The 14,246-nt window shown below is 44.2% G+C and overlaps 1 pseudogene; it reads right to left on the bottom strand.

The window, feature by feature from the left end:
* Positions 1 to 12,816: 12,816 nt before the first annotated feature.
* On the bottom strand, positions 12,817 to 13,851 carry LOC121016325 (guanine nucleotide-binding protein G(I)/G(S)/G(O) subunit gamma-10-like; annotated as a pseudogene).
* Between the last annotated feature and the right edge of the window lie 395 nt (positions 13,852 to 14,246).

Below are 14,246 nucleotides of genomic sequence, written 5' to 3'. Positions count from 1 at the left end.
TCTGGCACCATTTTCCTACTGCCTGAAGAACTGTTATATTTTTTAAGTTCAAGCCTACTGGCAACAAATGCCCTCATCTTTTTGTCTGTCTGAAAAAGTCATCATTTCACCTTCATTTTTGAATTATATTATTGCTAGATTTAAAATTCTGTGTTGATATATTTTTTTTTTTCCTTTACACACTGTAAGATGCATTCCACTGTCCTCTGGAGTGCATAGTTTCTAATAATAAGTCTGTGATGAATTTTCTCTGTTCTTTTGTACAAAATGTGTCTTTTTTCTCTGGGTGCTTTCAAGATGTTCTCTTTGTCACTGTTTTTCAGAAACTTAATCGTATTGTGTAAGATATTTGGATTTGTACATTTATAGTTCTCATCAAATTTGGAGAGAAAATATGGCCATAATTTCTTCTTCTTTTTTTTTTTTTTTTTTTTTTTTTTTTTTTGTTTCCTCCTCTCTTGTATCTTTCTGGAATTCCAATTTCATGGACACAAAACTGCCTGTATTATTGCACAGGTCACCGAGACTGTGCTGTACACTTAGAGTGTATGCATTTTCTTACATGTAAGTTAAAACTAAATATAATTGACTTAAATAAATGAGCTAATACATCCAAGCCCCCCAGCACCATTCATGACACTTGATCAGTGCTTAATATATTATTTGTCATCTCCCCAGTCCCACCTCTTTAATCCCCTGCTGTGCTCCTGCCATTTTATACACTCAGCCTTTTACACTTTTGACACCCTTCTCTCTTTCCAAATTCCTCCCATCTTTCAAGGTGCAGCTTAAACCCCTCCATCCAAATGCCTCCCACATTATTCTAGGTCACAGTTCAGAACTCTTAAAGCACTCACTTTAAGTGTTTCCCCAGGAGCAGAGTGAAGCATATTTGTGTATTGACATGTGCCACTCACAACTTATAGATGAACCCGTGTCTTGCCTCGCCATTGGTTTTGAATTCCTCAAGGCTGACTACTACTTTTTATCCCCTGCGCCCTTATCACTGCCTGCCCCAACACTGCCAGGAGGTATTTCTAGTTGTCCGTTACCTGGGACAGAGCCTCCCCAGCTTGCTGGATCCCTGCGAGTCTCCCGCCCCTGGCCAGCATGCCCCTGGGGGCAAAAGGATGGTCTAGAGAAATTAGGTAGTGGTCTAAGGAAAATGCACTTTGGAGTGCAGTCATCCTGCTGTGAATCTCAGCCCTGCTTTCTGCCTACCTGTGTGACTGTGGCCAAGTTACCGAGCCAGACTGACCCACATTTTCCTCATCAGTTTTGTGGCTGTGTGTGTTGGAGTGAGATAAGAGAGAACCGTGTCAAGCACCTGCCTGTTATCTGCTGTCACTGAGAGCTGAGTGGACGGATGCAGGACCAGGCCCCCCACCTGGCTGGGGCTACATGGAGCTGGTACTCATCTGGAGAGTACCTAGACCTGTGTGGGTTTGTTTGGTTTTTTTTTGCCAGTCATGAACTCATTTCCCCAGGGAGGAGAGAACCAGGCCACATCTAAGGGCTCTGCATACCTCACAAAAGTTTGCTGTGTTTCTTCAGCCCCATCCACACATCTGGTTGTACTTACTGATCTAAAAATGTATCCATCCTGTTTGCCATGTTCACATTTCAGAACATGGTGTGGTCCCCGGGGGGGGGGGGGGGGACCACGTAAATACCAATCATTAAAAAAAAAGAATTAATGCCATGCATTTACATACTTCTAAAAGATGAAGGTCTAGGGCAAGGAACAGAGCGCTCTGCAAGTGGCAGGCACCCAGGCAGCTCTCTGCACACCAGACGTTGGCCCCACCAGGGTCCCAAGGCCGTAAGCCTAGAGGTCCGTCCTACGCAAGGAAAACACCTCCAAAGCATGGAGAAGGACTTCCCAGCCAGGGAATCCAGGGAATAAAAGACCTTTTGACTGCCTGGTAAAGGTTGAATTCCAAAGGTGGGGGGAATGGCAAGGAAAGGCCCAAGTCAGGACACTTGGTTCTGCCTTTAGACATCCTAAGTGACCAAGGATGCCACTCAGTGTCTCTGGGCCTGTCTCATTCATCTGTACTGATTACTTATATCCCCACTGCAGCTGTGATTCTGTGAGTGTCTCTGAAATGTGTGAGGCAGGGATATTTATCTGTGTTTGTATTTGCCCATGTTCTCAATGCCTACAACAGTGCTCGGCGTGTAGTAGATACTCCACAAATGGTTTTTTTTTTTTTTAAGTAGATGAATATTATAAGGTTGAAATAGTAAGCCTTTATGTAGATATGAGCTTTGCCCTTGACTACTATGGCATCAGGCAAGTAACTTCATCTCTGCGGCTCCAGTTTCCTCATTTGTAGAATAGCTAATGAGGTCTACATGTGATGTTCAAGTGGAATATTTGTAAAGTCCAGAAAGGGTGTCTACTGCAGAGGGGGTGCTCAATAAACAGTAGTGATCATAGTAATTGTGGCATCTACCACAATTCTGCTTGTTTTGAAATCGCTATGGGGGATTTCCCCTCTTCTTTTGTTTCTGTCCCGCACCATCCCACTCCCAGTATAATGTTCAGAGCCTGGAGTTTCTCACTCAATGGGCTGTCTCTGAGGAACGGACCAAAAGAACTGGCATTATAGTGTGAGACTAAATTCAGGTTAGAGCTGAATAAAAGATATCAAACATTGAGAGAAGTTATAAAAAGAGATGGGGGACATTTCCCCCAATATATTTGTTGGAACACAATAGATGTTTTCATCAGTGACTGTCTCTTGTGTTGACCCATGAGGAGCAATGTGGGACTGTATGACTTTTCACCTGATGGCCTCTATAGGCCATGAACAACAGATCAAGGACGTTGTGATAAGGCCAGTGGGCTCAGCCAGAGAAGCATGTGACCTGCTCCCCAGTGACCCACAGGTCTTTGAGGTTAAAGAGTTGCTAAAATGCATCAGTGCTGCTTGAGGCCAGAATGAAAGGTTGTAGAGCTCTGCCTATTTCCCAACCAGGAAGGCTCTGAAAGAAGGAATAGAGAAGGGCTCCATCAAACCTGCTTTGCTATGCAACTCACATGTGCTAGGTCCTTCAGGAACCTTCTTATAACCTTTAAAGCCAAGCTAGGGACACTTTGGAGTCTCACTAGGGTTCCAGCACAACCTCAGTGGCAGGTCAGGTGGGGCTGTGGGCCTACAGTGAGGCCTTCTGTCCTCCTGCCCATTTCACCATGGGCTCAGTTTGCAGGGGGAGAAGAGGAGTCACACTCTTACCTGAACTGAGTGTCCTACAGAGGCTTTCCTATCATGGCTGGAGACTGCCAACCGTGGGTGGGGAGAAGAAGGAGGTAAAAGGGAATGACATGTCACGATTGATGTTGGAACAGAAAAGAGAAAAAAATGTTCTCTGTGTGTCTTACCTGCTTCACCACTTTTGTCTCTGGCAGTTGAGGGTAGGTAGTGATGACCTATGACTGGCAGGTAATATAAAGAGAGAGGTTAAATTGAGCTGAGTTGAATTGAGCTGAATTGCGTGGAGCTGAACTGAGCTGAGTTGAGCTGAGCTGAGTTGAGTTGGAAGATAGAGCTTATTCTTAGAATCCTCTGGGATAAGGCATCCTTTCTGTGCAGAGATTGAGTTAGTTTTCCTTAAAACAGAGACAGAGAAATGCTTGTGGATAAGACATCCAGGAAGACCTTCTCAAGATTCTCTTCTAGTCCCCAGAAGCAACACTTCCATAGGTGCCCCCATGAAGCTCCTCACTGCAGCCAGTCCCTGGGCTGCTCCCGTTTCACTATGCCTGTCCGTCCCTACTCTTTATTTCCACTCTTCCTCTCTGCTCTCACTCCCCCCTTCCCAGGGCAATGACCTCCTGGGGCCTTCTCCAAGGACCTTCCTGGAATAACCCTGTGCCATCCAGAGTTTCTGCACCTATCTGATTGTATATTACCTTATATTGACTCCCATCCTCCATTCGTTGTGTCACTCTGGGGGTCCTTTCCCCTGAATAATTGCAAATGCTATGAAGGAAAGACTTGTAATTCTTTGTTATCTCCCAGAGGACAGAGCTCCGTATACAATAGGTGCTCAATAAATGCTTCTTAATGAATGCCTGAAAGGCTGTATTAGCTCATATCTAACGATGAACTTTCAAAAAGTTTGTGTCATAACTGGACTGAGGTGAGTACCTTCAACTAATATTTTAATGTTTATTACTGAGAAGTTTTGGGTTTCTCTGGCTCCAAGCTTTGGGTGCTCTGAGGCTGCTTAAGAGCTCTGGCTAGGGGTAAGGACATTAGGACTGTCCCAGACCTGCCACCAATTTGTGTGTGATATAGAGTAAGTCAAATAACCTTTCTCCATCTCCCTACCTGTGCTGTGGCTCACCACCTACTCTTAAAGGGGACAGAGTTTTGAAAGAGCTTTGGTAAATGCTGAATAAATGAATGAGGCTGTTATTCTAAGAGGCTCAGGAGGGATTCATTCAATGAAGCTTTACTGATTAATCTACTCTGTTAAGGTACTAGGAAGGAAAATATAAAAGTGCTTCTGTCCTTGGGAAGGTGAGGAGAGGGACTCAAATACTAACAATGGCTAAGTGTTATAGTGAAGTGCCAAAAACATAGGGGAAGGAGAGGAAAGCATCTGGGGGTGTGGAAGAGAGTGGTATTTGAAGAGACCTTGAAGAGGGGCACCTGGGTGATGCAGTTGGTTAAGTGTCCAACTCTTAGTTTCGGCTCTTGTGGTTTCGTGGGTTCGAGCCCCACATGGGGCTCTGCGCTGGCAGCATGGGGCCTGCTTGGGATTCTCTCTCTCTCTCTCTCTCTCTCTTTCTCTCTCCCTCTCTGTCTCTCAAAATAGATAATAAACTTAAAAAATTTTAAGAGACCTTGAAGAAATCAGATGTCACCAGGAAGAAAGGCCAATAGGAAGTAGTGCCTTCCTGGCAGTGGGCTGCAGGCTGGAGGTTTGGACAGGAGCAGTGAATGGAGCTTTGTGGCTGCAGCAAAAGAAAAACAGGGTAATGAGGCTATCGGGGAGGGATTGGAGACTCAAGAAGGCAGCAGGGCTGGTGAGCCGGCTGCCACAGCGAGGCAGGGTGGGATGCAAGCACATGTGGGCGAGAGGAGGTTTCAGATCTCCGGGCCCCTGGCCAGGAGCAGGCATGGCAGCCCCTGGAACCAATGGGCAAGTAGGATGGGGCACCTGGGTGGTTCAGTCAGTTAACCAATGGGTGAACAGGGAGGCCAGGCCCTCCAGGGAGTTCTGCAGGAATGGCAGAAGTACGGTGTCTGATCATTCCCATTCTTGAGGAGCTCCAAAGACAGAGGTGGCCAGGAGGGGACCCAAGATCTTGAGGATAGGACGTGGGAAAGAGGTCCAGGCCCAGATTATTCTCCTGCCCCTCAAATATGTCAAGCTCTTCGTACCTCAGTGATTCTGCACCTGCTTTCCTTCTGTGTTCAGGACTGTCCCTGCCTCTCATCCTCTGGATCCCAGCTTCCACATGCTCCCCCAGGGGCTCTCCTCGCTCATAGGTCCTCCTCACTATTCTTTCTCTATATGGTACCATTTGTTTCTTTTACAGCATTGACCCCAAGTTGTCCTTATTGGATTTTATTCTGTCTCCCCCCACCAAAGCATCAGTTCCATGGAAATAGGGACTTTGTCACTTGCTCTGAGGTATCTCTGGTGCCTGGTACACAGTGTCTGGTACACAGTAGGTGCTGAATAACTGAATCATGGTCTGGCTGTGCAGCATGACTTGAAGAACATTGAATTTAAACATGTAGTGTCCTCTCTGGATTAAAGTAGGGATCAACAACATCCCATAGGAGAGATCAAGAAACTGAGAACTCAGGGCACCTGGGTGGCTCTGTTGGTTAAGCATCTGACTCTTGATTTTAGCTCAGGTCATGATCTCACAGTTCATGAGTTTGAGCCTCGTGTCGGGCTCTGTGCTGACTCCTGGAGCCTGCTGCAGATTCTTCTCTCCCTCTCTCTCTGCCCCTCCCCCACTCATGCTGCCTCTGTCTCTCTCTAAAAAAAAAAAGAAAAGAAACTGAGGACTCATTTTTAGTCTTATGGTTGTGTCACATTAAATTTCACAGTAAGGGACAAGGAGAATCAGCAACAAAGCCCCAAGGCTGAAATCCTGACTCTGCACCCCTCTCCCCCAACTCCAGTACAGAGCATCATGTCCTAAATTCTGAGTCTTAAATCCAGCCTGGTCAAGGGACACGCAGGCCTGCACATGAGGGTCTCCCATGGGGCCACAGCCAGCTACCGGGAATGGGAAAGGACAGGCTTCAATGGGCAAAAGCGGCCATCGCCGGACTTAGCAATACATGTGTTTTTTTCAAATAACAGATTTAAATAAGTAATGCAAACTGTGAAAATCTGTGGTTAAAAATGAAAGGGGAGGGGTGGGAATAAAGAATCTAACAGATGGTTGCCAGGCCTCCCTCGTTGACAGGTGGGACAGAATCATCTGTGTGAGCACATCTCTGAAGGGCTTCTTTGTACTGGCCCGTTTACTGGGGATGCTGCAGCAGGAGCCCTGCACGTTCAAACTGCATAGTCAGCCCGACCCAGAGCAGCCCTGGAAAGGAAGCCCTCGGGCCTGGCTGTGCCTCCCCTATGGCCACAAGGTTGCTCCTCACACAAAGGAAGAAAAGGAGAAAGAAAATCATACATGCCTGGTCAAAAATGTGGAGCTCGACCAAAGCCCTTGGGGTAGCCAAGTCATCTCTCTCTCCCTCTCTCTCTCTCTCTCTCTCTCTCTCTCACTTTCTCTCTCTCTCTCTCTCTCTCTCTCTCTGTGTCTCTGTCTCTGTCTCTCTCTCACACGCACGCGCGCGCACACACACACACACACACACACACACATCACTTTCTGCAGCCCCTTAGCCTTCTCCCTGTCTGCTCCACTCACACCAGCTCTCTGAGTGCCAGGACTTGTGGGGCCCTGGGGAAATCCTGCCTGGTCTACTTATTGCTTTGCATGGCAGAGCCATGTGCCCCCAGCCAGACCATGCCCACTTGAAGGTAGGAACCAGCCATTGTCCTCCAGCATCCCCGTGGCCACCCATGTCTGAGGTGTTCCACGGGGCAGGCCCAGCCATCCTCATCTCCCAACGTGGCTATGGGTTTGGGGACAGGCCCCACGGGCAGAGCCACTTATCATCGACCTTTCTCTTCTTTGTGGTCCCACCTCAAGTTGCAGGCTGGCCTGTGCGAGTGCGGTAGGCTGGATGTTTGACACTGGTGCTGAGTAAGCATGAGTCCCACGGGGGCCACAAAGCCGATGGGATGGTGGGAGCTCTTCCAGGAAACAAATCGTAGTCTCAGGGACACCTGACATTCACCGAGCACTTGTGGGGCCAGGCACTGTGCTAACCCCCTTTTGTGCAGAATCATATTAAACCCTCACAACCACCCTATGAGGGGTGCCACCTCCATCACCATCACCACCACTATCATCATCATCATCTGTCTTCATTTACTATATGAGAAACCAGAGACACAAAAAGGATGAGGAACTTGGCCAAAGCCACGGGGTTAGCAGTGGTGAGCCCAGAGGCAGTACCACTCCCCACTTTCTGCCCTAACCCCCTCGGGGTGGGGGGCCGTGGTGGTATTGCATGGCCCACCCTGACCTCACCTGTCCCCCGCTGCTTGCAGGCTCAGATGGGAGGCTGCCTCTTGGTGGCATTACTCTGGCTCAAGTCACTAGCCCTCTCTGGTTTCTCATCAGTAATATGGGGTTTGTGAAAGAAGCTACCTCACGAGGTAATTTGGAAGATGATGCGTGCTAATGTGCGTAAAAGGCTTAGAAGGGCGCCTGGCAGTGGACACATTCAGGAAATGTGAGACTTTGTCACTATTATTAATAGCATGATGGTTCCAAATGGAACATTCCAGGTCTCTATATGACCCGCAGTCTCTTCTCCAGGAGATTCGTGTATTGACTGCCAATATCCACTCTCTTTTTAACTTGTTCTTCCATCTCATTCCTCCACCTTCTTTCCTCTGCCTCCCAGCCCCGACATGCCACTGAATCTATTTAATTCATTCTAATGCTTGGAGCCCCAGATCCCTGAATGTGACAGATTGGGGGTGAGGGTGGAGGCGGAGAATGGAGGAGCTTGTGTAATAGGACATAAATAAGCTTTCATATGCCTCGCTTTTTTTAATTGCAGATTCATCCCATCACAGGGCAATTTTTGCCTCGACTTCTCTTGAATCTGAGGGAAGATGTTTTATTCGCGTGCCTCTCCCCAGCACGCAGCACAGTAGGTGCTTAATGTGTGCATTTGGTTCTGTTGGGCCAACATTTATGCCAGGTGCTGTTTGCTCTAAGCCCTCACACGCACTCACTCACTGAATGCACTGACACCATCTTAAAGTCTCCACGCTGGGCAGAGGAAAAGCACTCAAATATCTAGCTTATGAAGGAAATGTGTTCAGTCCTCTCTTGATGGACACAACATTTTAACCCCCCAGCTTGATCTCCGTGGCTCATTATTGCTCCCCATTACTTCTGGCATCACTGCCCTCTAACATTCAGGAAGGGGGTTTCAGCACAGACTTCCAACTTGGTGAATGGCAAGTAGCAGGTGACAATGGCAAAGCTTAGCACATACCTATAGGGACTTAGACATTTAATTTGAGCAGCATGAAATCCTTGCAAAGCATCTAAAAGCATCTCCCTTACCCCTGGAAAGGCGTTCCTTGGGTTACCTCCCCACGTAGTCCTCTGTGAACTGCAAATCATGGAGGCTTAACACATTATGCCATGTCATGGTCAGACAGGCCAGGGTTCAGATCCTTGGTTCAGCATTTATTGAGCAAATTCCTTATATTCTGAGCCACAGCTTCCTCACTGACCGAGCAGGGCCAGGATGCTACCCAACCGGGGTGTGAGGAGACCATCTGGTTCAATGGTGTGATGCTCAGTGGGTGCCCAATGAACACAGGCCACTAAGGAAAAAAATTTTTGAGGGAGAGAAAAGAAGAAAAAGAAAGGGAGAAAGGATGCTTTTGGAGTATGTCAGGGCCTGAGTGGGACAGGGTGGTGGGTGGAGGCTGGGAAGGGAGGGAGCCATTTACCAGCACAGTCAACAAACAAGGATTGAAAATATAAAGCCAGGCATTGTGCTAAGTGCTGAGGAAGTGAAAAGGAATTTTTATTTATAAGTTATACCCCCTCTACTTCCAAAGAGAATTTGAAGGTGACTCACAATGAAAACCACACATGCAGCAAGATCACTAAAATAGAAAGTAAAATCCATGGAAAAGAAACCAAAAAGAAAAGAAACCAATGTTATCACCATGTGCCATGTTCTTCAATGCATTCTGTCATTTAATCCGACAACCCCACTTTACAGATGAGAAAAACAAGAACAAAGAGGTGTGCCAGGGCAAGTACGGAAACAAAAGGCATGGCGCCTGGGGCCCATGATACTTTCAGGAGCCCATGAAAATGTCTTAAAATTTCTTATAAAATCAGAAGAAGAAGGAGAAAGAGAAGAAGGAGGAGGGGGAGAGGGGAAGAAGAGGAAGAAGAAAGCTTAAGGTGAAGAAAATGTTTTAATATAGAAATTAATATTTCTTTATAACAATTTAGTTATAAAATACACTTTTTACTTTTTTAATGGAGGAAGGAGCCCATAAATGTTAAAGTGCCTAGGCTCCCCCAGAGGAATGCAAGCCTGTGCTACAAACTCCAGCCTGCCTAACTCCAAACCTGTGCTCTTTCCATGCCTAAGTGAGAATATTTGCTGTCTTTGAGTATAACATGCAACTCTGCTCTAAAACTAAAAAGAGACCACGAGAAGATAAATAATACTGTTTCATAAAAAAGATGTGTACTGAGGCACAGGTACTCACTTTACAATGTGATTGTAGGGGGGGAAATGTAGTTTCCTCATTTGCTTTATAAGTAATCTGTTCTTTCTTATCAGTTCCACTAGGGATCTAGCCCAGAGTTGGGGGTGAGGGAATAGAAACTAAATTTTGTCTAAATTGGTAAACTTCCAATCCCAGTAACTAAAGTTGTCTTTTTCAAGTAATTTGGATGACTTGGGTGAATCTCAACCTTTGGGAGTCTGCTTTCTCTGCTTCCTGAACCCACTGTGGTGAATGGTTCTGACCAAGATCCTCATGGCAACCAGGAGAGGGTCCTTGAGTTCCTGTGGCATGCCCCAGATCCTCACTGGTCTCCTTCACAAGAGGCTAGACTAGCCAGCTACCTGAGCTGATGACCACCACAGTAGGATGGGTCCCTTCTGGCTTTCTGGGGTGTTATGCTAGGATATAACTAACACTCGAGGCCATGGTCCCTGCCAGTTGCCCAAGTGACCTCTTGGTCCTATTGTCACCAGGTCTATCACCAGGCCTATCTTCTGCCACTCTGCTAGCTCTCTAAGCACCTACTCTGGTGCTATCTCAGGCTTCCCTACCCACCACTTCCTGCTGTACCCCCATGCTATCATGTGGGTGCTTCTCCTGGACTTGTGGTCTTCCCCCACATGCCTGGATAAGGACCCACCTGGCCCAGACACTATGTCCTCCATGCTTTTCTGGATGATTCAGAAATTCCCAACATGCCAAGTTGTGTGTGGGGAAGGTGGTAGAGGCAAGAATGGTAGTGGCAGAGAAAAACCTTGCTGTCTGTCTACCTATTCCCTCTCTATCCTTTTCTCCTTCTCACAGTCTATCAGAATAGAAGGACCAGGTGTTCCCCTCTCCATTTTCTCAGAACTAGTCAGGCAGACCTAACTCTTGCTGTGTTAAATGAGAGTTAAAGGAATTTAGAAAGCCTTTTCTCTTAACGATGACTACATTCCATCCAAGAATCTTGCTACAGATGCAGACAAAAATCTAATCTGGACAAATTGATTAAAGTATTTTATGTGCCTTCCTCTCACTGCCTGCCCCGAACATTGCTTCAGTGGACAAAAAAACCCCAGAATAACAGGATTTACAGGATATGAAAATTCATCTAAAAGTGTTAACCCCATTGCAGAAACATAGTAGTTCAACAGGAGAAATGAACTATGCTGATATTAAATTTCAAAAGAAATGTACAGTTGACCCTTGAGCAATACAGTTGAATTGCACAGGTCCTGAGGACTTTTTACAGTACAGTACTGTAAATGTATTTTCTTTTATGCTTTTCTTAATAACATTTTCTTTTCTTTAGCTTACTTTATTGCAAGAATACAGTACATATTACATTTAACATACAAAATATGTATTAGTTGACTGTTCATGTTATCAGTATGACTTAAGTCAATGGTAGGCTATTAGTAGTTAAGTTTGGGGTAGTCAAAAGTTGTTTGTGAATTTTTGACTGCATGGGGAGTTGGCACCCCTAACCTGTATATTGTTCAAAGGTCAACTATATTCTATGCCTCCTTTCTATACAAGAAAGATTGAACAACCTGGTGAACACTAGTCTCCAATGCTTATTTTACAAGCCTTCTTCCAATAGCTGTTTGTTTTATCACCTTCCTAAAAGTAGACTAGAATATTAGGCACTTCTGATGAAAGAGGGCTAATCAGGTGAGTCCAGTTATGCTATACCTGGTGTTCTTACCACTGGATGTAGCTTAGACACCCCAGAGAAGATAGCACAATGTAGCATGACTGGTCTTTCAGGCAGGGTTTAGACTGGGGAGCAAAGTCACTCTCCTCCTCTCCCTCTTTGAAGGACGTCAGGGAGAGTTTTTAAAAAGGAAGATGGGCACAACCATCATAGTTTTTTTGAATATTAGTCATGATTCAAAATGTGAACCAGAAATAGTTTGAGTTTGGGGCAGAACTGACTTTTGGGAGGAAATGACTCAACAAGTGTGAAAAGTTGGAGAATACGAGATCAAATTCTAGGATCTTCTACACTCAGGCTGGACATATGCAACTATTAAAGGTCTGGATACAAATTATGACTTTTACTCTGGACCAGGAGAAAGACTCCAGAAGTCTTAGTAGCTGTCTTATCCAGAAAGAATATGATCATAGGGAGAAGCAAGATCTTCACATTGGAAGGCACTCAAGAGTTCATCCTGTCCAACCACTGCCTTTGAGATAGAAAATAAGACAAAGACAAGGATAGTCACTATCACTACTTCTATCAACATTGTGCCGGAAGTCCTTCCCATTTAAATAAAGAGAAAAAAAAACAATGTAAGGCTAAGATTGAGAAATAGAGAAACAAAACTTTAAATGTATACAAATAATATTATGTGAATAAACATCCAAGAGTCTACTAATATTATTAGACCTAGTAAGAATGTTTTGCAGGATTGCTGGATATAAAATTAACATACCAAAAATGAGTTTTTTTCAATACATGAACAACTAATGTGAGAAAATGAACTTTTTAAAAAGTGATCATATACATTTGCAACAAAAATGAGGGATTTATGAATGAGTCTAACAAAATTTATGTTATACTTTTTTTCTTAGAAAATGATTAATTAAGCAGAATTTTATTTCCAAGCTCATTAAAGATTACTACAAACACAAAGTATCTTTTAAAGGTGTCCCAAATTGGGGCACCTGGATGGCTCAGTCAGTTGAGCGTCTGACTTCGTCTCAGGTCATGATCTCGTGGTTGGCAGTGGGTTCAAGCCCTGTGTTGGGCTCTGTGCTGACAGGTCAGAGCTTGGAGCCTGTTTCAGATTCTGTGTCTCCCTCTCTCTCTTCCCCTCCCCCAGTCATGCTCTTTCTCTCTCTCTGTCTCTCTCTCTCTCAAAAATAAAAACGTTAAAAAAATCTTTTTAAGTGTCCCAAATTAAATCAAAGCACATCATCAAAGTAAAACACTTGTGACATTAAGAATTTAGGTTGTAGTATTTTCCATTATTTTGTTTTTAATCATTTGCAATGTTCAGAAGATCACATGTAAACATTTTTTAAGACATGAAATGATGTACCTTTTTTTAAGATACAACCACGACAATAAAGTAGAGGAACTTAAGATAAAGACCAAATCTTTACAAATATGTTTGCTAAGAAACAGCTCCCATGTTTAGTGTTACAAATAAAATAATCTTCTCATTTAGAAAAATCAAGACATCATTTGATCAATAAAACTTATTCTTCTCCCAGTTTTATACTTGCTTGTCTTCATTTAGAAACTGTTAAATTCATGAGAAAATAACAAGTTTTGTTATGGTATAAAAATCTTAGGAACAACAAATTAACAAAATACAAATTTTTTAACAAAAATGTTTTCCTTCCCAAACTGTAAACATCTAGTCAATAAAACAAACATGATATTCCAGATATAGAAACACTAGTAATTTGCTCATGAAAAAAGTATATTTGGTCATAACATTTTTGTTTGTCTTAAATATAGAAGCACTTTACCAAAAGAATCAGGCCATTATTATCTAAAGTCCATTCTTTCACTCAGTTCTCTTATCCGAGTAGAAACTCATCAATTTCTGTAGAATTTTGGCTATAGGACCAGGCCACAGGACAGGCCCGAAATATCTAAGAGTCATTTGGCTGGAAAAAAAGTGTTTTCTTGAGACTTAGAAGCAGTCATCCATCACTTTACGCTTAAAAGCATTCCTCAGGAAACTTCTTCCCAGCCTTTAGAATAAAGCACAGGATCTGAGCTCCCAGAAAGTGTTGCTTTCAGCTGGAACACCTACCAGCAGGGCAACCTTGCAGGCATTTTACGTGCAGTACTGTTGAAGCTCTGCAGGTACCTGTGAGGCCTTGATACTCTCCACACTGGCATCCAGCTTGAGCTGCTCCATCAGGCATTGCAGGACATTCACGCTGGCCCCAAAAGACATGGCAGCAACACAGGGCTCCAATGGCCTGTATGTTAGACTTCTATAAAAAAATTATTAAACTTTATTGAGGGACACTAAAGGATACTCTAAAAAATGCAGAGGTATACTATATTCGTGGATAGATAGGTCTGCATTGTAAAGATGTCATTTTCCACAAATTTATATGTGGATTCAAAGCATTCCAATCAAAATCCCAACACATTATTGCATGTAGGATTTGGTAAACTTATTGTAAAATTCATATGAGAGTGAAATAAGAAAAACAAAGTGAAGGAATTGTCCTATCAGGGATTATTACTTACCATAAGGTCATAGTAATTAAGACAATGTGTCATTGGCACAGGCATAGAGAAATAGATCACTGAAACAGAATAGAGAGCTCATGAACAGATCAACACATATAGGGATACTTGATATAACATAGAGGTAGGGTTACAGAGCAGTGAGAAAGAAAAACAGACT

The sequence above is a fragment of the Herpailurus yagouaroundi genome, unplaced genomic scaffold, assembly GCF_014898765.1.
Source record: "Herpailurus yagouaroundi ecotype Mexico unplaced genomic scaffold, PumYag 210, whole genome shotgun sequence".
Classification (NCBI taxonomy): domain Eukaryota; kingdom Metazoa; phylum Chordata; class Mammalia; order Carnivora; family Felidae; genus Herpailurus; species Herpailurus yagouaroundi.
This window is presented reverse-complemented; position numbering and strand designations above follow the sequence as displayed.